The sequence below is a fragment of the Pongo abelii genome, chromosome 7 (genome assembly GCF_028885655.2).
Source record: "Pongo abelii isolate AG06213 chromosome 7, NHGRI_mPonAbe1-v2.0_pri, whole genome shotgun sequence".
Classification (NCBI taxonomy): domain Eukaryota; kingdom Metazoa; phylum Chordata; class Mammalia; order Primates; family Hominidae; genus Pongo; species Pongo abelii.
In genome coordinates, this window is record NC_071992.2 from 78,999,590 (window position 1) to 79,022,886 (window position 23,297).

The following is a 23,297-nucleotide window of genomic DNA, read 5'->3' on the forward strand; positions in this document are numbered from 1 at the left end:
TGTTAGAATTTTCCTTTTTTTGGCCCCAAAGCCCTCCTTCTTCCATGATAAAATATATAAATATTCAGACCCAGGCTCATAGGGATTTATACTAGCCAGTTTTTATTAAGGGGCAAAATAACTCATATTATGCCATTAATAGCTAATAGTGAATGTATGTGTTACTTCTATGGCATGTTTTAACAATAAGCATTTTATTTTATTAGACTAAGGAATACATTGTCATAAGACATTGAGAAGTACAAAAAATGGTACAGTGAGATATAAGTCTCCATCTCTGATCTGATCCTGAATGTCCAGTTCCCCTACCCTGGGGCAACCTCTCTTACCAATTATCTGTATTTTTCCAGGGATACTCTTCAAATATATTCACATATTGATGCAGATGTGTGTTTATATATATTTATATATAGATACTATATTTTTATACAAATGTTAGCTTATTAGATACATTTTTCTACACCTTGCTTTTTCACATAGAAAAATAAATTGAGGATGATTTTATTTCAATGCATACAAAGCAGCAATATTGTTTTTGACAAATGTATCATTTTCCATTGTATGGATGTACCATGACTTATATAAACAGCCCCTACTGAAAGTCATTTAGGGTTTTTTCCTTTAAGATTTGTTATTACAAACAATGCTACAGTATTTTTTAAAAACCAGCCTTTATATGTATATGTGAGTATATTCGTATAAAAATCCCTAAAAATGGAATTGCTGAACACAAGATATATGCATTTTAATATTGATAGGTATGATTAAATAGCCAACCATAGAGTCTATAATGACTAATATTCCCTCCACATTTTTATACATGATTACATTTCATGTTGCTGATTCCATAGGTGAAAATAATTCAGAATGAGGTCAATACAGCTGATTCATAGAGCCAGGACTCACAATTACGGCTATACAACCACTGAGACAATGCTCTTTTTCTCCTCTTAGCCTAGTTATGGAAACAAATTTGGGCCAAGTGTTTCTGTGCAACCAAGAAAATGACAACTCATTTTTAGACACCTACCTCATCAGGACTGAGAACTCAGGAGTGAAAGGAAGAGGGCATTAAGTATTGGTAAGGACAAGTGTAAAAGAATAACCAAAATGGAAGGAGAACAGGAAGAGAGAGGAAATAAAGGGAGTAGCTGAAATCCACTGAGAAACTGTTCTAAGACTCGAACTGCAATAGAGAGTGGTAGGAGACATAATATCAGTCATCCCAAGAAGGAACTCCAGTGTGACTTTACTACCAATACGAGGTCTCTTGCATCAGTCCTTTATACACTAGGGTTATTCTCACAATTACTTATTTACAGATCTTCCTTTAGAAATGTTTGTAACAGACATTTTACACTACATATTCATCTGAAATGAGTGAGGACCAGAGCTGTTATGTTTTTTCCTTTTCATTTATATTCGTTCTCTCTTTCCTTCTCCCTCCTTCCTTCCTTCTTTCCCTTTGTTCCTTCTTTCCTCCTTCCCTCCCTTTCTCTTTCTTTTCTCTTTCTTTCTCTTTTTTTCTTTCTTTCTTTTTTCTTTCTCTTTCCTTCTTTCTTTTTCTTTCCTTCTTTCTTCTTTCTTTCCTCTCTGTCACTCTTTTACACTTTTGAATTTTTTCTTTGAATCAATGGGAATATTAGTAAGTGAAAAATGCCCTAAGGACTCTCCTTTCATAAAAACAAGGATAAGCCTATCTTTTGCAATAAGAAGAGAAAGAAAATACCCAACCCAACATAAAAGTCTTTATAGCCTCATAAACCACAGTACCACCCAAGATGTTAACAAGCTGGCATGTTTTGAGCATCAAAGATAGAGAGGAAACTGTGTTTACATGTTTGGCACAAAAACTAATGAGGAAAGTCAATTGGCCCTTTGTCTTGAGGGTCTGAAGCGCTGAGCTCTAATGTTTGGTTTCTTCATTGGCACTTGTTCAAGTAATCACTCGTGGCCTGACAAAGCCTCACTTGTGTTTTATTAGTGGCCATGCTGAACTCTCCCGCTTGGGCTGTGTTGTCTCTCAATAGAGTGCTGCAGCAGAGGGCACACTTATTTGAAAACACTAAATCAGAGCATGATGATCTTTGCTCAACCAGACCAACCCAGAGAAGAACAAAAAATGTTTAGAGTACTGTTTCTTTTGTTTGGAGAGGGAGGACACTGAGAACAGGGGGAAGGTAGACCTAGTGCCTGTGCCTGAGTAATGCAGAAATGGCAGCAACAAAACCTAGTTTATAAAAGCAATGTTTTCCCCTTCTAATCACAGATGCTACATTAACATCTGAACCTGCCATAATGCATCACATGGCACAAGCCAGGAGGGCCTGGACTCAGCCTGCAGTGGAAGGAAATGTCAAGGTGACCCCAGAGATCTTTTCTTTCTGGATTGCTAAGGTGTCATGAGAGAATAATCATGTTACTCTGAGAGGAAGCTGACTTTGTCTTTGCAAATATAATTTGGTAGAAAGGAAAAGTTTCCAAAGTAGGTCAAAACACAGTGTTTATAAATTTTCCCATTAGGTTGCTTTCCCCCCCTCCTTCCTGCCTTTCTCCCTCCCTCCCATCCTCTCTCTTATTAATTTTTATTTTCATTTTTTTGCTTCCATTTAGAAATAGGAATGGTTTGGCCCAACCTGGATTTTTTTTTTTTTTAATCTGCACAACTGAACAAGTATCCAAACATTTGGCTGCTAATTTCAAAGTTCTGAACCAGAAATGAGGACTCCAAAATCTGGTTGCAAACAACATTTTTAAGTGACAGTTTTGGCAGTCTTACCTACAGATCCAGTAAAAATAAAACCTAGAACAGTTTGTTCTTAAACTATTTCTAGTACCAGTTCTGTGAAGAAAGTACTGAACTACACATAATTAAATTTATTTTTTTAAGTGACTGAAATTTTACATGTTCAAAATGAGAATTTGGGATAGGTTAAGATATATCCTTGCCTTTGCCAAATCCTTGAAGTTCTCTCTGGCTGTGTGCCTTGCATCAGATCTTTTTATGAAGGGTGTAAGTGTACATTCCATGTATTCACTGCCACTGAATAAGTCTGAGTGATGCCTACACTGAGAAAATGAGAAAATGCTAAGTGAGACTTATTACTCAGGAAATCACATGATAAAAAAGTTAGAAGTTTAGAATATACAGAATTTATTTAACTAACATGCCCAATTTATTTGACTAACATGTCCAATATGCAGTCTTTTCTTTGACAATTACTACTTAAATGCTTAGTTTTTAAAATAAAGAGGATGCCGGTCAGAGTAATGCTTTAGTTTTCTAATTCTGTAACACATTTTATATAAGCCTCTCAAACTCGCATTGTTCTTGCAGAAAGGAAAGCTTTCATTTTAAATGTGGGTGAAGTAATTCCAAATTCCAATTCTTGTTGCTAATATATTTACTTTTGTGAAATGACCACAGTAGTCCAGAAGCAAGAAAGATCTGTTGGTGGTGTAGAATAAGTAAATGTGTGGAAGCTTTCTAGAAAGAGCAATTTTATAAAGGAAAAAGAAAAAGAGGTAAGTGGCTTTTTTCTCCCTGCTAAAGGTTCCTGGCCTACGAAACCCTCCTAAGGTGATGAGGAATGAAGTCCAATGATACAAGTCCACAGCTCTACCTGGACTAGGAAGGCAATATGTTTAAATAGAATTTGCTTTTTTTAATAGGTGGTTCTATTCTCAGCCTTGAGATCCAGGGAGATGGAGTGGGAAGAGATAAGCCTCATCTGCCCCCTTCCACCCAGCTCTCTCCCATCTGCCCATACCCTCCCACCCTGCACATGCACCCAATGTTGTTTCTTCCCACAGACTCCTGCTGCAGAATGTCAGACATCTCAGCCCACATTCAGAGCTCAGATTGCTATGAATGGAGCAAGGCAATGGGGGATAGGGGTGGGAAAGAGAAACTATGCGGTCATCAGCTATTCCTCCACGGAGGAGCTGTCCACAGTCTGGGATCAGGATGGATGTGCTTCTGCTGCAGAGAAGCCGCTTCCCTTCAACTGCACCACGTCCCTGCAAAGGGAAGACAAGACAGCTGCCTCACACAGAGCAGTGAGGCCTGCAGGGCATCCTGACCCCCGTCTCCCTTCCCACCTTCTGGGGATGATTCACTCAGAATCTATCAAAGTGAAAGTTAAAAGCTAACTACCATTATGGTCTCTTAAGGAAAGATTTTTTTCCCCATTGTTAAATGTATACTCTGCCCATAAACCATCTTCAGTTTTAATTCACAGAAGACATTTTTTCAAATGATATGACCTAATATGTTTATTTGCCACCTAGAATGGTATAAATGTATCCATGCATATATATATTAATACCTCCTAAATATATCATATATATTTACTGTATTTTATAAGTCATATATATAACACATGGTCATATATAACATATATATTTATATATTGTAATATATATTTTTATATACCCTATTACAACCAGTTCTTTGTGTAAACATACTGGGCTTCAGAATTAGCTTAGTCACTAAGCAAACCTTGCATATTAAATACTTTTAAGTAATGGGTGAAGGTGCTTGCCTCACTAAATGTGGAAAACGAATCAAGGCCGAGTAAATAGAATAGTAACAAAAGTATAACAATCAATGTGAATTTCACAGTGCTGATCATACCTCATAGAATAAAGACAATGTTTTGTGCTTTAGAATTTCTCTGTTGGCATAACCACTGTATTATCAGCCCAAGGTTTCCCCAGGGATGAGAAAATTTAAGACTGATATATTAGTTAGATAAGAGTAACACATTTAAACAATGAGCCAGGTGCTAATGTATTCACCTATGCAGAAAACTGGGGAGGCAGAGTCATGGATAGGCAATGGAGGAGGTGAAGAGAGAGAATCTTGGGTAGTTTCCTTCTAGACGCAAAACATTTCAGAAAATTGTTCAGGTTATAAAATTAAAGCTGTTTAGAACCAAGCATCAAATTTGAGTAGCACTATGAAAATTGACCTCGAATGATAGAGAAAAGATTTTTTTATCTCTAGAATACATTTTCGCAGTGACATAATGAATTATCTTATTTAAATGATTTTTGGTATTGGATGTTTATCATAGTCGTAACAGAATGAAACCAGAAACCACTGATATATGCTATCAACAAACATTAGATTGTGAACATCAAAGAAATCCAGAAACTTAATAATACAGTTTCAGTCTATTTTCTTTGAGAACCATTGCTGTCTTGCCTCTCCATCACAAGACACCAAAGGTAAACAATGACTCAAAATACTAAGTGCTGTTTAAATAGAGACTGCTGATATTGATAGCATCATTTTTTTTGCAAATGAGATTTGTACATTAATTTGTAAAATATTATTTCATAAGCATTCAGTGATAGCCAATGAATTACATTCAACACTTGTCAGAACACTAACCAATGATATCTATCATTTAGTTTGCAAAAATTGCTTAAAAATAGAACTGTCATTGCTCTAGCTATGAAGGACTAGAATAGCACAATTAAATGATTGGGACACTTGGTCTATTGATACTCGTATTTCTGTAAAAGACTATTGGCAATTTCACACTAAAAAACATTCTATGTAAAAAAATTAACAAAGACCAACTTTTCATATCAACCTTTCAGTTGTTGTAAAATAGTTGCAAAGACATGTTACCCTTCTTGTAAAAGTTAGAAATTACTATGTGTCCCCAATAGCTAAATTAGACATATTTATGAACTCTGAGCTTTCTCAAAAGAAGTTCAGAAACCATTACCAGTGTTTTTCATTAAAATTTAAAGTATATAAATAACAAATAATGACATATTTTACTTTCTAAAATAGAAAAATAATAAAAAGTATTTATCATTTCCTTTCGATGAATTCTGCCTAAAGCCATCAATATTATTTTATTGTGATACTCAAAGTATAGCATTAAATTTCTCTCCACTGAATCTGTTCTGTCATACTGCTTCCAACTATACTTCGAACCACCACATTTCTCAAGTTAAAATTTGTATTATTATATTTTTAGAAGATGAGGCTATTTCATAATTATACTCTTACCACTTACAGATTAATTTTTAACTTAAGGAATGTACTCTACTAGGTGTCATCATTTCTTTATATATGTTATTTTTCTCTATCAGAGCTGTTTGATTGCTAGACTGAATACAGAACATTTGCTTGGCAAATGGTTTAGTACTTTTGCTACTTTGGTATTATAAGTACAAACAAATACAGTCATTCCATCCATCTAAAAAATATGAAAGCACAAATATTTCTAAAACTACACAGAGAAATTATCCACAACCCTGTTTATACCTTTTAGAAAGTAAAAATATGTCTTTAAAGTTATTAAGTCCTTCCCTTAATTTAAAAACTGATGTTTTAATATAGATCTTGATGATCTGACTCCATTCTCTCTACACGGCACAAGTTTTTGACCTTCTGAATTATTCATAAGCCTCAAATGAAGTCCTATGTTTTAAGTATGTCTTTGAAGTCTTCGACTAGATTCAGTGTTTACAAGGATTCTCTCTGCATGAATTGGGTCATGTTGCTACCATAAAATGTCCTCAAACTAAAGCACAATAAAATTCTATATCAACACATATATGATTCATCCTAGCTCTTTAGGATCAAAGAATAATTGAATTCAGCATTTTGGGAACTGGTAAATACAGTAACAATTTAACTTAATTTTTCTGGGTTGAATTTTCACAAGTATTTAATATAATGTTTCTTTGGAAACTGTTAAGGCCCTCACTAAAAATCCAAGAGGTCATTTGGTTATTTCAACTATGTAAATAGAAGATAGATTTTCCTGTCTCTAATTTTCAACATTTCTACTGAGTGGCGAGATAATGCAAATGGACCAAAGCGCCAAGCCAGGCTTCTGCAGAGAAAATCTGAGTCCTGCAAGTTCGATTAAGCTAGCTAATTTTCAGTCAAACAAGCTAATTTCCAGACAGATTCTTCTGATGTTTTCCCTCTGTTTGTAATTTGCATCATTAAATAGCTCGGTGTTTCAAAGCAGCCACGGCACTAAGGTCATGGGGCTTTGTGTTAAATAGCAACCACCTCGACTTTTTTTAAGGAAGGAACAGAGAGCAGCTGATCCTCCTGTAGCATGATTTTCTTTTTTTCTTAGTGGGAAGAGGCTGAAGTGTCTTGTGGATCACAGAAATTTGCTTTGGTTCGGAGAACAGCTTTCCTCAGTGCCTTTGTGCTCCAGAAAGCCGCCCAGGATCACAGGTGGCCTTGATTATCAAGATTTTTTTAATGGTGTCCCCTCCCTCTCCTAGAACAGCAGGACATCCTCCTGACATGAATATCTCGTTTTAAGTGGCACAAAATCCAAAAATCTTAAAGAGATATCCAAAACCTAAATTAAAAAAAAAAAAGCTAACATTGAAATTCAAATGATAAAATTGGTTCATAAACATTTCTGGTGTTACAAAAGGGTTATACAGGCAGATATGCAGTTACGGCCTCTCATAACCAATTTTTTTCTAGAAGGTTTTCAAAGGGCTGCTTCTAATATTGCATGCTTAATACAGAGAGAGCAGAAAAACACCTCTTTACTTTTACCTATACTTCTCCAGAATAAAATAATTTCTCTTCGTCTCTCTGGTCACAGAAATAAGTACTTTGGTTCATTGGCCCCCTGGAGCACTGATACTACCCTAGAAGCTGACGTTGGTGCAAGTATTAAAAAATCTTCAATCATATGACTCCAAGCTATTCATATTAATGTGCCTGCATCAAATTACCCTTTCTATTCTTCAGGAAGAAGAAAGACCATAAAATGTTCTCCGAATCCATAAGGACAACACCATTGGCACAGATAGGAATTTTGCTCTGAAGTGACAGCACTCCTCTCCTGAAACATGACCTAATGACTATAAAGGGTTTCTTTGGAAACACCATATTTTGTCATTAAACTGTCTTTACCACATCACATGTTCCCAAACCATTCTATACCAATGTTCCCTGAGAGTTAAAGATGGCTCTGAAGAAAAACTGTCATCTTTAATAAAGAAATGCAATAGACGTTTGTCATGGGGAAAGGCCCAATTTAATGTGTGGTATCTTTGAGTTTCTATTTTGTCTTGAGTGTTTTCAGCACATTCTCTCCACATTCCCAAAAGTTAGAAAGTGTATTTTAAGAAATGCCACCATTTTTTATATTTACTAAGAACGACATACTCAGAGACTTATTTCTGTGGAAATGTAGACCACAGAATTTAGAAACACACAATGTAAAAGAATTCAACATGCTTTAGGATACCACTAAGCTTTTGCCAAGCAATAATGGGATCCTAATGTGTGCGGTACACACATGAAATTGTCTATGTTTTTTCATTGAAATTAGTTCTTATTGTAGCAAGGTAAACTTGGGGGTTATACACTTTCCAATATTGGGAAAAGTGCCTTTTTTAAAAACTCGAGTTCACTAATACCAATCCTCTTTCAAGAGGGAAAACTGCTCTCTCTTCTCGAGTCTCTCAGCAATTGGTTTCTGGCTTGAATATAAGGCCTGCTCTTCTGCATCCTACTCTCTCTCTCTCAGTAGAGTGTGAAGAGCTGTGGGCAGAGACTGATTCATAGATAGCATTTTGCACAGTATTTGGCCCATTTGTTGAACCAATAGTTCATGGAATTAAAATACATTTTGTTTTTCTTTGCAGAACTGTCATGGCATCACGTTACAATGTTTCAGCTATTTTGAAAAGCCTTGATTTGTTGGGGGTAGGGGAGAGGCAGAAAACTGTTACAGTTCTCTCCAACGAAGACAAAATGCCAATAAGATCCATTAGGATAGTGAGTTTGAAGAAATGACAGAAACCAAATATTCTTCTGTGGGCTGTGTACACAAACACTTGGGTGCAAAGAGCCCCATGCTATTTAAATGGATGAATTCTCACATACATTTGCTATTCATCCTACTCTGAGGATGTTAGAAAAATGGGAGCAGATTTAGTTATTCATCTTTACTTGCCTAGTTAGCTCCCACGGAAGAATATAAAAATACTTCAATAAGAGATACAAGAAAGGTTCTTTTGAGTGCATTCTGTGTGCAAACATGACATATTTAATTAGTATTATATTCCATCTTTAAAAAGACACCCAGGATTTGAGATATGAAATTACCTCTTAATAACGGACAGCTGCTAAACTTCTCAAGCAACCATAACTACTACTAGTTAGTGCAGACCAGAAGTGACTATCTCTCAGAATGGAGCAAAATGCGTATATGTGAAGGTCACAGAACAACAAAAGTAGAACTAGAAACTTACTGTTTTTATACTTCTCCATGGAACAAGAGTGGTGTACCTATGATGTAAGTTCATGTGACTAAAAGCAACACAAACAAGCAAAAAGGCTGCATTAAATAGATCATGAAATTACTTGCGGTAGGTAACAGATGTGTTACTAAGAAAGTTTTGTTTATCCATTGCAGTTAGGCTGAAGAGAATCATCAGGCTTATAATTTTGCTTAAGAAAACTAGTTCATCTTCAAAAAGCAATTCTTTTTGGCCCCCACTCTATCAGGCTGCACAGAATTTTCAAAGCAGCACCATGTTGTAAAAAATGCCCTTTTAATCAGATTACCCTTGGCGAACGTCCCAAACTCAGGCTGAAGTGCAGTGCTTGTGGTTTCTCAACAGCTTACACTAAGCCTGCACCATGGAAATAATCTACTTTTAAAACCCAGGAAACAAATCGACTGCACTAAGGACATAAGTCGCTGTCATTAGGGAGTGATTAGGCTAAACATTTTTATACACTCTACTAGCCCACTTTCAAATTATATATCTCTGGCAGATAGGAAGAAAGGTACTTCAGGTAAGTGTTCGAACAGCCATGCGGAAAAGTTAATAAATCCAAATGAACAGAACAGTAAGAGGAAGAATTAAAAGAGCTCTTGTTTTATTTTTAACTTGCTAATACCTGAATCAGGATTTCAGGAATCAAAAATGGAAAGTTTGGTCATATAATACACATACCCAAAATATTTTTCTTTTCAGCGTATTTTTCTTTATAGCATAACTTTTTTTAAGGTTTAGTACATCACATGTCCCTATTACTTATTTTAGGCTAACATGCTTCCTGTGTCACATACTTTAAGTAGGAAATTCCATGGAGATTAAGGAAAAGAAAATATCATTTTTATAATTGATCATTATAGGCCATCCCATTCACCTTTCTTTAACAGTCAGTTTTGGGGATTTAGTGGCTCATCTTTGCGTTACATTGTGGAATATAGTAGGAAGTTACAGCATGATTCCAAATGTAGCCGCCTCCTCTTGTCCCACATCCACCCGCCCCCGGAACTCCTCCCCTCACATACCCTGATAGAGTGCCCTGGTAATAGGAGGCTTACAATCCCAGACTATATACTTATTTTACTTTTTAAAATGTGTATATGCATTAATGAAGCTGAGCATTCAGTTGCTTCTTTTATAACTATTTCTGATTTTTTTCTTATTTCTTTTGCTTTTGTTTTGTCTTTGAGAAATATAAGTGAAAAGTATCAACATGCTTTTTACATGTAGAAAACATTGACTTCTTTAATGAAAGAAGCTAAATATATGCTCTCAGCCAGTGGATATGGGAAGTTTATTTTTTCCCCATGGGCTGAAAAAAGATTGGATTTAAGAATGGGCTATTCCACCGGCCCAAAGCTCTGGCTTGAGCAATGTTTGATTCCTACTTTAGACAATCTGCTGATAGTTTCATTTCTAATTTATGAAACATTTCATTAATCCTCAATCTGTCAGCTCTTTTTTGACAACAATAGAGGCTGACAAAGATTAATATTTATTAAATATGCTTTACAATTTTTTGAAATACTCAGTTCATTTTAGTCCCCATTTCACCTAATTCTAAACAAACTGTACCCTTCCTAATTTCCTGAGCAATCAAATAGAGAAGACAGCAAAACAATTCTTTAAACACCAAATTGTATAATAATAGATCTAAACACAACATTCAGAAAAAAAATCAAAATACAGCTATCCTTGAGCAGAACTGCTAACATTCATATTAAAAGCATCTCCTATCCCAAGTATTTTCAGCATACATTTTTTGTGTGCTCTTCTTCCTCATCCTCTCTGCACCCCCCCCTCCACTTTTCCAATCTCATAAATAATTCATGAACTGATAAATATGCAATTTCAAAAAGTGCAGACAAGGCAGCACTGCATTAAAAAAAAAAAAAGAAAAGAAAAGAGCTTGTGCTTTTTACACACAAGTCCTATGCTGCACTTTACGGATGACAAATTTTCTAGTATTCAAACCCTGTGTTGTGTATATGATAGGAGTGTGACTGCATTTCTGCTCAATACCTTGCTAGACATGTTATGAATTGTTTGAAGAAGACTGTAGTACACAAAATAATATACATTTAAGGAAATGAAGTTAGCAATGTTTTAAAGCTAGGCACTTTATCTTTGGAATTTTTGACTAAGTAGTTCAAATGTTCACTCTATCGAGTTAGAAGATTAGAGATGTGCAAGTTTTGCATATAGGATAATGCTCTAGTGACAACACCACAAAGGTCTCAAACTCCTAAGGTTTTTCCTAAGCAAGACTCACTTATTTGACATCATAGGAACAGTCTTAAGAGGCCAATTTCACGAGATCAGCAGTAAACTGTTCTGCCTGAGCTTTCAAACAGGTAAAACCACCCATCTAAGAGCCGGTATATAGAGCAGAGCGAGGACCTCCATTTTGTGGGCTAATTGCTTGATTACCAGCCTGAAACAAAATGGAGGCAAAACGTTTTTAAAGCAGCCCAGGGCTGATATATCAGAGGGAAATGGGAAATGTTTTAAGAGGATAAAAACATTCCTTAAAGAACCACAGGCATCTAATCAGGTAAATATGAAAGGTTATGTAATAAATATGGATTATTTGGATTTATGTACTGAGAATAGAGATAATAGATAGGAATAAAGTATGGATTGAAAGAGAGCTACTCTAGTTTAGCAACAGTTAAGTTTTAAAAAAGGAAACCTGATTTCAGTCAGAAATGTAACCTTTCAAATGAACGCTTAAATTGGAAAACACCATGGGTAAGAAATAGACCACAGCATTTAATTTGGACCGGCTAGTTGGAAGCCTATATTTACTGTACTATAATTTCAAATTTAATTAAGTCACACTGCTGACGCCAGTAGCATCAACACAGTAAAGATGATTAATTGCAAGCGTAAATGAAATATAAACAGCCCTAAAAGTAACATTAATGCAGAACCTTGCACACAGAAATGGTAAGATCGATTTAAGTGTAAGCGCCTACCTGCGTCTTTGAGACACATGCCAGAATTGGGATGATGGTCCTGCATTTGAATGTAATCACTGTACCAAAAATATAACCTTTTACGGGTCATTATTTTTCTTAAGACATGTGTCCAACCTCCCCTTCTCCTCTCCTCCCCACACCTCAACCCCCAACATGATTTGTTATCTTATAGAAGACTTTTCACACAATTTGCATTGTCATCTTATGGATTGGCTACCGGTACACAAACATGAGCTGACACACTGCAATGGTGGGACTGGGCTGTCACAACAAGGCAGCTGGACTGTTATATATTCACTTTGCTTCCATTGTGCTTCCATTCACAGCAGCAGTAGGACAAAAGGCCCGCCAGAGCTAACCACGGATTGTCACCTTGATTTGTCCAGTCTAGCAGATATGCAGAAATGAATTATATTCTGCTTATGAACACAACACAGAAGCAAATAAGCTTGCAAACAGCATCTTCCAAACCATATTATCTAAGAAATATCAAGCTTCATCCTAGATACTACATGCTGCCTTGCTCAGTAGGTGAGGAAAAGCAGAAAACCGGTGAAGACACAAAAAGGCTCTTCTCCAGTAATATATTCTTGACATTAGAAACCAAACTCTCTCTGATTGAGAGATATGTAATTTGCATTCTGCTTAGCTTTTATTTTTGATGAAGGCTATCACAATGCTTCAAAATGTAAACATATCACATTTTTGAAAAGAATATGCGATGTGAAACCTAGTAAATAAAGCTGTTGTTCTTTTAAGAAAAACTATACTAAACTGAAATACTTGTTCTTAAAAATGATAAAATGAATGATTTCATGCAATGTCTATTTATAAGATACTTCTCAATAAATTCAAATCTTGTCTTATATAAGTTTTACCAAATGTTAAAGCTCTAAGAGTGAAAGCACCCAAAATAGTTTGCTGCTGATGAGAAAATTCACTGGAAGACTTTTTAAAAATGACAATTGTTTAATTTACTACTTTATTGACAAAGAGTTTGTATGCCTTTGAGATCCAGGCAGTTTTAATATCAACACATGGATAAATGAAGCAAAAAGGGTTTAGAGATTTCTTTATGAAAACATGTCATCAAAACCAGAGAAAAGAGGGAAATTGTTGTCTACCAGCTTTCTGAGTGAAGGTTAAAAAAAAAATTCCTTCATGCAGCAAAGAAAAAAAAATTGTTACCTTGAAAAAAAGCCTCAAACCTTATAAAGATCATTTCTCTCTCTCTTTCTCTCTCTCTCTCTCTCTCTCACACACACACACACCTTACAAATTATTTCCATTTTTATAGACAATTCTGCATTTTTGCTGATCCTTCAAAAACACATTTTTTTAATAAAACCATAGCTTCATATTTAAGAGTTCTTGGAGCAACAGAATTTAACCTACAGTTTGTCTTATTATTATTTGTTAATGTTACCTCCACAGTATGTGCAGAGTGCTTGCCTCTGAAGAAAAACCTAGAAAAGCATTCCATTTTTCTTTTTAAGTAAGATAAGGCTAACCTGAAGATGCTGCATTTAAAAACCAAAATATTCCATTGTGTATCTGAGCATATCATATTTAAAATAGCCATCTTAAAAATATGTACCATTCAAAGACCTATTAATTTTGCATTTTAAACTGCACTATTCTATTGTCTTCTGCTTAATACACATGGATTCTGTTCACAAAGCAACACTTGGTACCTAGTGTTTTAAATAGTGAGTAGCACAAACCAACATGATACACGTAGTTATAGACAGCATGTATGAAAAGAACATAAAACCCTACCCCATACAGAAATGCAAATGTTACTTGATCAAAGGGCTGCACTTTCACAGTGAAGGAGTCGGTCAAAATAAAACCTTTAGGAGGATGCGTAAGAAAATCTTGCATAATTTTCTTCAAATATATTTAAGAAAAATCTAAATATACCAAAATTATTATTTATCATTGTCCAAGGAAAAATTGTACAGATGTGTCTTTCCTTGGAATTCTATGCAGCCAACCGTAAGAGCTCTGTGACCATTCACCTGACTGCAGCAGAATCAGGGCTTGATGGTTACAGAGGGTGACAGAAAGGGACCATTGGAAGTGCTATTATGCAGTTTGCAGGGGACGATTTCAGCACATTTCAGCTTTATCTAGTTATACTAGGTAGTTTTTTTTTCATTTACTAGTTGTGCATAGCTCCCAATACTGAAATTCAACTTGTACTCAGTGACCACCATTTATAGAATTCTTTGCTTTAAGATTTAGCATTATGAGAGAGATTTTCAAGTTGCCTTGGCATTTCAATCTGCTTTATAGTTGTAAATAAAATTTGCACATTAGTGCCTTCATGCACATGGTCCTCTTTGAAAAAGATATGATTCCATTTTATCCCTTTATTTAATCATAAGTTCTGAGAACATAATACAGAGTACTAAGGTTTTCTTCAAATTCTTTGTAGAAATACGTGCTTGGTTTAGGGCTTTGGTGAAAAATGTGATCTCCAGGGCTAAAATGGTTTCCTCAAAGCCTGTCTTTTGTGCATTTAAATTACAGCATGTACATTTCTCTTTAAAATTGAGCATGTTGTATGAAACATGATTCTGCAATTTGGAGTTATTTGGAATTATTTTATAATAAGTACAAGTTAGAGCTCTGCGTTAAACGTAGAAGGGCATTCTATGGTCATTAAAGAGGGAAGATTGAGAATTTAAAGGTTCAAAATAAGTACATACAACCATTTTTTAAAAAATCAGTAACTATGCTCAAGAAAAAAATAATGTTTTCAAGCATTTAATGGAGGACAAAAATAAAATATTTGTGAAATAAGATTTTGTTCCAGAAAATAATCATAATCATTCACCTCCTCTCCCCAATATATTCCCTCCCCCCCTCACCCAGAATGTTCTTTTGAAACAGGTTAAAAAGGGAGGGGGGCATCAAATCACTGTTCAGCATTGTCCTAAATTTTCATTACATTTAAGAGCAAGGCAAGCCACACAGTTCTGCTCCCTGATATATTGTTGAGTGGGCCTTCTAAGGTTCTATTTTCCACGTAGGGTCAAGACTGCTGACATGGGATTAATCAGCTACTCCTCCTAAACCATGAATCAGAACAATTGCTGTCAGTTTCATATGGTACAACTGCCTGGAAATAGAAGAGTTGGAAAGTGAGAGAACATATCAGGAATGCAGAAAAGAAAATGTTAGTGGACAGTTGTAACTCCAATTTGGCTACTTGTGATTTGGTGTAGTCACCAAATTAAAATGATGAAATATATGTTTAACCAAGTGCTTTCTGAACATCCATCCCCCATCTTTTTTCCCTTCTTTGAGATCTTGCACGTTTATCAATTGTGACATTTTATAAAAACTTCACACTCCTTTACTTTCTTTTGGTAGGCACCATTTGTATTCCAGTTCACATTAAAACATGTCTGTTGACCCAGGGTTAAAATCAGCGAAGGCAAGGCAAAATGCGTGCAGCTTTTCGGCATACGTATTGCAGAGCCAACATTGTATTTAACCTCTCCCTCAGTGTTTGCATTACAGAATTGGAAAATACTAGGTGCAAATGTCTGCATAAAGGGAAACGGAAATCCTTCACTATTAAGGAGGAGTGTGACAAGCTTCTTTTTACATGACGATACACTTAACATCAAAATGGCCCTGCTCCTAAATGAGATCACTCTATTACTAATAATGATATGAAAATGGACACACTGATCACATGTTTGGAAAAACAACTATCTTTAGCTTTATAAATGCTATTCAAACAAAACCAAGAGTTATTTTTCTTGGGGATAAAGTACCACATGCAAATTAGCTTTTTCTGTTGGTTGGCTTTAGAATTAGATACTTTCAGGAAAGTAAGTGTTAATGCTATATGATATAATAAGTGATCAGGACATATGGACAAAGGTGATTAATAATTGTGCCGTGCCAGTGAAGTAATAGTGTATTAGAGAATCTAAAACTAAGGGAATTTTCAAAACGAAAGTTTATTTTCATTACTAAATGTAATATTATTCAGTAGCACTATTCTGTTTAATTCTAAGAGAGAATGTTTTAGAAAACAGTCCTTCCATAATTAAAAATTAAACAGCTGTTTTAATATTGATATATTTTTAAAAGTTAAAAGATTTGTTACTCAAAATGGTATGAACAAAAATTATATATATGATAATATAATAATGCACAAATAGCCATTTAGAAATGGAACAATTTCCTATGTACCCGAGATCTGCTTTTACATAACTGATTGAAAGTAATAAATTTACTTTGATGTTTCATGATGACACTACAAATGAATTCATAGCTATGAGAAAATAAAAAAACATTGAGATTGTCCATAAATAGTGCAACAATTGTGTACATATATATAATCCATTTTACATATACATAAATTATATTTTATCTTAACCATATACACAGTATAAACATATGGGCAATTAGAGGTTTATCATTATTAAAATACACTACAGAATTGGTATGTTAAGTGAAATGGAATTATTTCACAAAAATGGTATGTAATAGAAAAAATACATGTTCATTTTAGTATGCAATAATAAAGACTCATTTTATAACACAAAAATTCTATGGTCATAATTTTACATGCAATATTTGGTGTATCTACACAAAAGTTCTTGAGAAGATTGAATCACAAAAGAAAGAAATGGAAGTATCTGTTATCATTTGTCACAAGAATTTATTCTCCAAAAAATTTACCTTATAACTTCAAAACATTACTTGGAAACAAATATCTAGCTATCATCACCGTCTGTAAGTTTAGAACAATATTTTTAATGTTTTTGTAGATGTATTGATTTGATTAAATAGTATGGGGATTGAAGTTATAACTATATTATTGCTCCATTGAAAAACACTTTTGTTTGACAGAAAAAAGTGCAGAATTATGTGAACAAAAATTGGCCATAAGTATTCATAAGAAACACTGCCTTTGGAAATAGATGACTTATTTTTATCCAAAAGCAATTAAAGATGAATGTAGTTTATAATTGATGAAATATTTGATTATAAAAATAATTGGTTGTAGTGTAATTCAAAAATGACTGCTTAACAGTTCTCTGACATTGATATATAAGACATTTGATAAAATTGCTGCCAAGTTTTCAAATTGTACAAAGCAGTGTAAATAATTTGTAAAAGGCTATTTAGAATGATTTTAATCTTCTTTCCTGTTTTATTAATAATTTGTATACAAGTAAAAGCACAATAAAAATATTTCTAAAGAATTTCATAAATGTACCCAGATTCTATATGTATTTGTTTAGCATTGCCAGGGTTAATTCTAATTTGAAGCATTTAATGCTATTCTTATTATTTCCAAGGAAATCCATAGAATCAATGTTATTGCCCTAATGCTTGAATAAAAGCTTTGTATGAAGTGATTTATAGAACGTGATATTCAAATCTGTTTTTGAGAAAGAATACTCTGCTTATCCAAAATCAAATAACAGGTGTTACATATTTTTAAATGATTTGACGAAGATGTTCGGGAATGAAAACATATGTCACGTATCTCGGAGTAAAATCAGGGTAACCAAGTATACATAAAGAAGAGCAGGTTTAAAGCTTAGTGTTATACCTGAATACAATTTCTGCAGGACGAATTCAAAGTGCTACAGACATGCAGAGGTGCTCACAAAGAGTGGGGCAGGGAGCAGGCCAGGGAAGAGGAAAGAGGAAGCCTTAATAACCTTTAGTAAGACAACCAATTCATCGATGTGACTCCTACCATTCTCCCCAGAATGATTTGCACCAAGAAAGGCTGGACACCTAGATCAAAGCCACACTCAGCCTCGGGAATCTGGCTAACTTGTCCTCAATTATAGATGACCTTTAGGCAAAGAAAGAAAATATTTTCTCACCAGTAAATGGAACAAAATTTATATTTTAAAATTGCTGAGTAGATATGCACAACTGGACTCCCAACAATTTTTACTTGCCTTTGCTCCACCAATATTTTACCTACTTTCTGCATAGAATATGGGAAGAAGGTTTAAAATTACTACATATACCTAGGAACAGCACAATCAATACTTAATAAGCTTTTAAAATTCCATGTGAGTCTATGGAAAAGAATCAGAAAACAAGTATGACAACGATTTATGAAACAGAATTTTTTCCTGTCAAAAATTAAATCAGTGTGAAATCTGGCTTCCTGCTAATGAAAATAATATCAAAGGGTTGCTAATTATATCAATGTTTTGTAGCTACAGAAATATTTTTATCTCTGCTTGAAAAAACAAATCTCTGAAATTGTTTACCAAATAGTTGGATGATACCTCAGAATTATGACTGTAGAATATACTTTGAAGAAGAGAGAATTCTGCTGGCAAACTAAAGACTTCGATTTAAAATATCTAAAAAGGACTTTGGTATTTTAAAATTACCTTTTAAAGTAGCTATTTATTTTTAACACAAATAATTTTTTTGGTTAAATGCTACTCTAAAAATCCAAATGAAGAAAACAAAACTATGATAGAACAATAATAGTGTTGTGTAGCAAGAATTATTCTTAAATATCAACATATTTACCTCTAGGTAGTATTTGGTTAATAAAATTTCCCTTATAAGTTAAAGTTTAAGAGACTGTAAATCACACAATCAAATTATTAAACCTCTATTCAAACCATTGTCTGAATCTGTTAAGAATAAATTTTCTTAAAGGTTTATGTGTATCTATTTTTAAAAAGTATTCGTGCCTGCCCTGCTTTATACCAGATAAATACACTTTAAAAGTTTCCACTGAATTTTTTTAAATAAAAACATCTTTATAATTATGTTTTTCTTTTTTAATCAATTGTGTAAAATAACCAAAAAGTAGGAAAAAAAATGTGTGATAAGAAAATAAATTATCTACAATCCCCACAATCACAGGCAAAAACACTTTAGAATATTTCTTTCCAGTCTTTTTTTCTTAGGATTTTATATTTTATAAAAATTGATAAAATAAATTATACATAATTTGGTATTCTGCACTTTTGTTACAAAGTGTGTTAGAATTTCACTGCATGCTCTTTACAAACAAAACTATAAATATATGATCCTCCATCTTATGAAAATATTAGTTACATCACTTTTCAGGAAACAAAAAAGGATATTTGTTATTTGAAAAATACTATGATGAATACTTCTTTTTAAGACAATAATTGCCACTGAATTATTTTTCCTTCTTTCCTTTAATACTTTACAATTTTTGGGTTATTTAGAACAAAAGATAAAGATGAACTCTGAGTTTAGTGAAAATGGTTATCAGATAAATAGCTTAGCTTTCACAACATGTCTTGCCAAAAGCTTGCAAATCGTTCCTCACTTGGGGGCATGTGAGAAAGGGCTGCAATAAGAATAGCTGAGATTTGCTGGAGCAAAAGCTTACAGAAAGAAGAATCTGCAGGTTTAAAAAGGTAATGCTGTAATCTTACATTTATTCGGGAGCAAACCATAGATGTGCAGTGTGACCATTTGCAAATATCATTTAAAAAGAACACATACATGTGAATTCATATTCGTTGCAGATAACCTTGTTGTTTTGTATGCTGAGATGATGTTTGTGTGTGTAATATATGTACACTCACCTTAAAATGTATTGAGAACCAAAGTCACATGAACTGCTAAATGAAATAATGAGGAAAATGTGCAAGAAGGCATGTAAATAGGGTAGATACTTAACAATGTTGCAGGTGACATAAAGATTTCCTTTCTTTGCCGAATTTCTCACTATCAAAAATTTTCCCTGAAGAAGCAATGGTCCTATTTATATCAATAGGGTTTTGCAGGGGTTTAGGGGCATTTTACTAAAAAAAAAGATAAAATTCCCCATTTTCATTAGATAGATATTTCTGACATGTGACCAAAAACTTTTTTCTGCTCTTTTACTGATCATTCTAATTGACAGAAGTGACCTGATGCTAAAAATAGGATGGAATATCTTGAGAGAAATGTAATAATAGGTTTTGCATTTTGATTAATTTTTAAATTTAATTGAACAGTTATTTTTGCTAAATTGATCACCTTACTTACGTTGGGGGATATATTTTAGAGTGTGTGTGTGTGTGTGTGTGTTGACAGAGGAGAATTATGGGTAGGAAAGTTTTATGCCTAAGGAGAAATAGAAATGATTACAAACACAGGAAGTATTTAAAATTACACACGCAGTCATCTCTGATGCTCTGATTACAAGTGTCAAATGTTTTTCACAGGTTTCAACTATAAAATAATCCTGGTATCATTACTTTAGAAAGACAAAATGTAATGATATTTGCATGTTAAAGATCTAAATGTAGTATTAATTGTACTGTTTTTTAGTGGAATTTATTTTTAAATAAAGTGCATAGTACATATTTAGAAACACAGTAGTCTACACCCCTGCTTGCAAAACAGAGTAGGGTTGATTTAAATGACACTTTTGAAATGAACATGTCCTAGGATGTGCTCTCTCAGTTGTCTTGCTGCTTTATTTTAATATGAAAAAGATAATCTAATCTCTACTTGCTAAGAAGATTATGCATGTATTTATTTACTTAAAATTAGGATATACTTGATATCATATTAGTTCCAGACACACAAAGCTAAGAAAGAATGGCTAGCCCAAATATGAGGAAAGGTCTAAGCTTGAGTATCCGTTTTATTGCAACCCTCATTTTGTAAAGTAACAAGAATGTTCATTCTTCATTTAATAAAAAAAGTAATTGTTTCCACTTTCCCTGCAAATCATCGGATTGAAGAATGAGCACTACTAGATTTGAAGGAAACTGAAAACTAAAGATGTTCTTTCATGTTTTCCTTAGGGGTGTAAAGGGAGATTGTTCTTTTCCAATTTATTTCATACCAGGAAGTTAAATTTTATTTTGTGGATAATTTAATACCTTTCATACCTCATAGATTCAGAACATTTTAAGGCACACTTCCAATTTCCCTCTTTCCCTCATATCTCTCATAACCACTCACAGAATGATAGAAATCTTTGAAATGCTCATGTTGTCACATGAGACTGATTCTTTGAAAAAATTACAATCTTTGTCTTTTTAAGGGAACTTACATATGAATTTAAAATTCATATCTTAATCTATTAAAATATACTCAATCCCCTTAAAACACTCCCTTTTAGTATACTCAAGCCCTTTAAAACACCCCCTTTTAACTTAGCCACTTCCTTCTAAGACACTACAAGCAATTTGACTGGCAGATCTCATTCATGCACCATATAATTGTTTCCTGATTTGGGGTTTAAGAATTATATAAAGCATAAGCGGTTTGAGTATAAAGTAATGAGATCTCTAACAAACAGACTTAAATTTACATTTTCAAACAAGTCATTTTCATCCAAAGGCATCTCCTTAAGAGTCTGTAGTCGTTCCATTTATGTGACCATTCTTCTCTTTAAAGTGACCTTCTTCATGGGCATCCTGTTCACAAACCTCCCATGAGGTTAAGTTATGATGTACTGACATCATTCAGTGCCAATATATTGAAAAAGTAGGTCATATGGCTTGGTAGGGCTACCAAAAAGAAGGAAAAGAAAAAAAGAAAGATTATGAGAAGTTGGATAAAATAATGTGACTAGTCTTCTTGTGTGATTCATGAACAGATTCAGAAGATGGTTCTAAAACAACAGTTTCAAACAAAGTTTTGAACAAAGACAGTAGTATTGATGAACTCTATGTGTGGGCTCTAAGATAGCTTATTTGAAGGATGGTGCTCATATGCATGTATGCATACTAATTTGCTAATTTCAAATACAGTAGTCTTCCCTTATCCAAGACCCCCACAGATGCCTGAAACTGTGGATGATACCAAACCCTATATATACTGTGGATTTTTTTTACATACATACTTATAATAAAGTTTAATTTATAAATTAGGCACAGTAAGGGATTAAAAATAATATAATAGAACAATTATAACAGTATGCTTTAATAAGAGTTATTTGAATGTGGTCTTTCTCTCTCTCAAAGTATTGTACTGTGCCTCAGGTAACTGAAAACATAAACAGCAAAACGATGGATAGTAGGGACTACTATTGTGTGTGTGTGTACTCATATTCTATGGCAATACTTTGTATGCCTTTTACCATATTTATATCTTGAAAGAAGAAGGAAAAAAAGATGAGCTGCGCAGTAAGAAACTGGAGCAACAGAACACTGTGTAGCTGACGTCCAGTCAGCTGCCTATTTGCTCCCATATTTTGCCATTCGTTAGATAAGGAGCTTTCACACTTGGTTCCAATTCATTGAATTTTGCCTATAAAGTGCTTTATTGGTTGTTTCTTGTATTAGGCATGCAAGAAAGTCGGTTTTATTCCTTAGCATCCTAATTTTAGACTCCCAAAATTGCATTATCCAGTTTAGATTATTCAATTTATATATTAGACTTGGTTGTGAATGCATTCCCATTACTTCTAAAACCAAAATAATCCTCAAAAGAAAATGTCTCCAACCTTTGATGGTAGTCTGTAGTTTGAAGAATATGTCACATATTGTGAAAATAATTCCAAAAAGTTTCTTACAGTAACATTTCATCAATGCTCACTCACTGGCTTAACATGACCATTTGAAGGGGACAGCACTCTGAGTGTCCAATTTTTGATGTGTGTACCTAAAATGTTTTCATGGAGCTTTATTTTTATATATCTACTTTCGTAGAACATATGATTATAAAATTGTAAATGTAATGACTATAAGCCAACTTGATCACTTTCCTTTTATGAATGGCCTCAGGGGTTAACATCAAATCAGAATAAATATTGAAGGGTAAGGTTAAACTAACTTTAATTATTACATAAAATCTTTCTAAGATATAGTATTTCATTTCCATCTACCTCCAATTATAGGAAAATGGGTTGTTAAAATATTATGTCTTGTTGAGATAAATTGTTATTTTTTTGAAAATATTTGAAACATGAAGGAACTAGTATATCTCAACACATTGTAGAAGAAGAGTTTTTTAAAAACTTAGACATAACAGTTATATCGATGTATAATTATGAGCATTTTATCAACTGATTTACTTAAATTA

At 33.8% G+C, this 23,297-nt stretch overlaps 3 long non-coding RNA genes across 4 annotated transcripts in view; 2 read left to right on the forward strand and 1 right to left on the reverse strand.

Moving 5' to 3' along the window:
• Positions 1 to 7,974, forward strand: part of LOC134761938 (uncharacterized) — a 40,185-nt gene extending 32,211 nt beyond the window's left edge. For both annotated transcript variants that reach the window (XR_010141162.1, XR_010141163.1), the window contains exons 2-4: positions 955 to 1,081; positions 3,428 to 3,525; positions 7,757 to 7,974. This is a non-coding gene — a long non-coding RNA (uncharacterized LOC134761938). The remainder of the gene's footprint in view (positions 1 to 954; positions 1,082 to 3,427; positions 3,526 to 7,756) is intronic.
• LOC134761937 (uncharacterized) overlaps positions 1 to 23,297 on the reverse strand; it is a 45,433-nt gene that overhangs the window by 18,420 nt on the left and 3,716 nt on the right. Inside the window, exon 2 of the long non-coding RNA XR_010141161.1 lies at positions 1 to 21,781. This exon is cut by the window's left edge and continues 18,420 nt beyond it. This is a non-coding gene — a long non-coding RNA (uncharacterized LOC134761937). The remainder of the gene's footprint in view (positions 21,782 to 23,297) is intronic.
• Positions 11,431 to 13,042, forward strand: LOC134761936 (uncharacterized). Its single transcript, XR_010141160.1, has 2 exons — positions 11,431 to 11,851; positions 12,605 to 13,042. It is a non-coding gene; the product is annotated as an uncharacterized LOC134761936 (long non-coding RNA).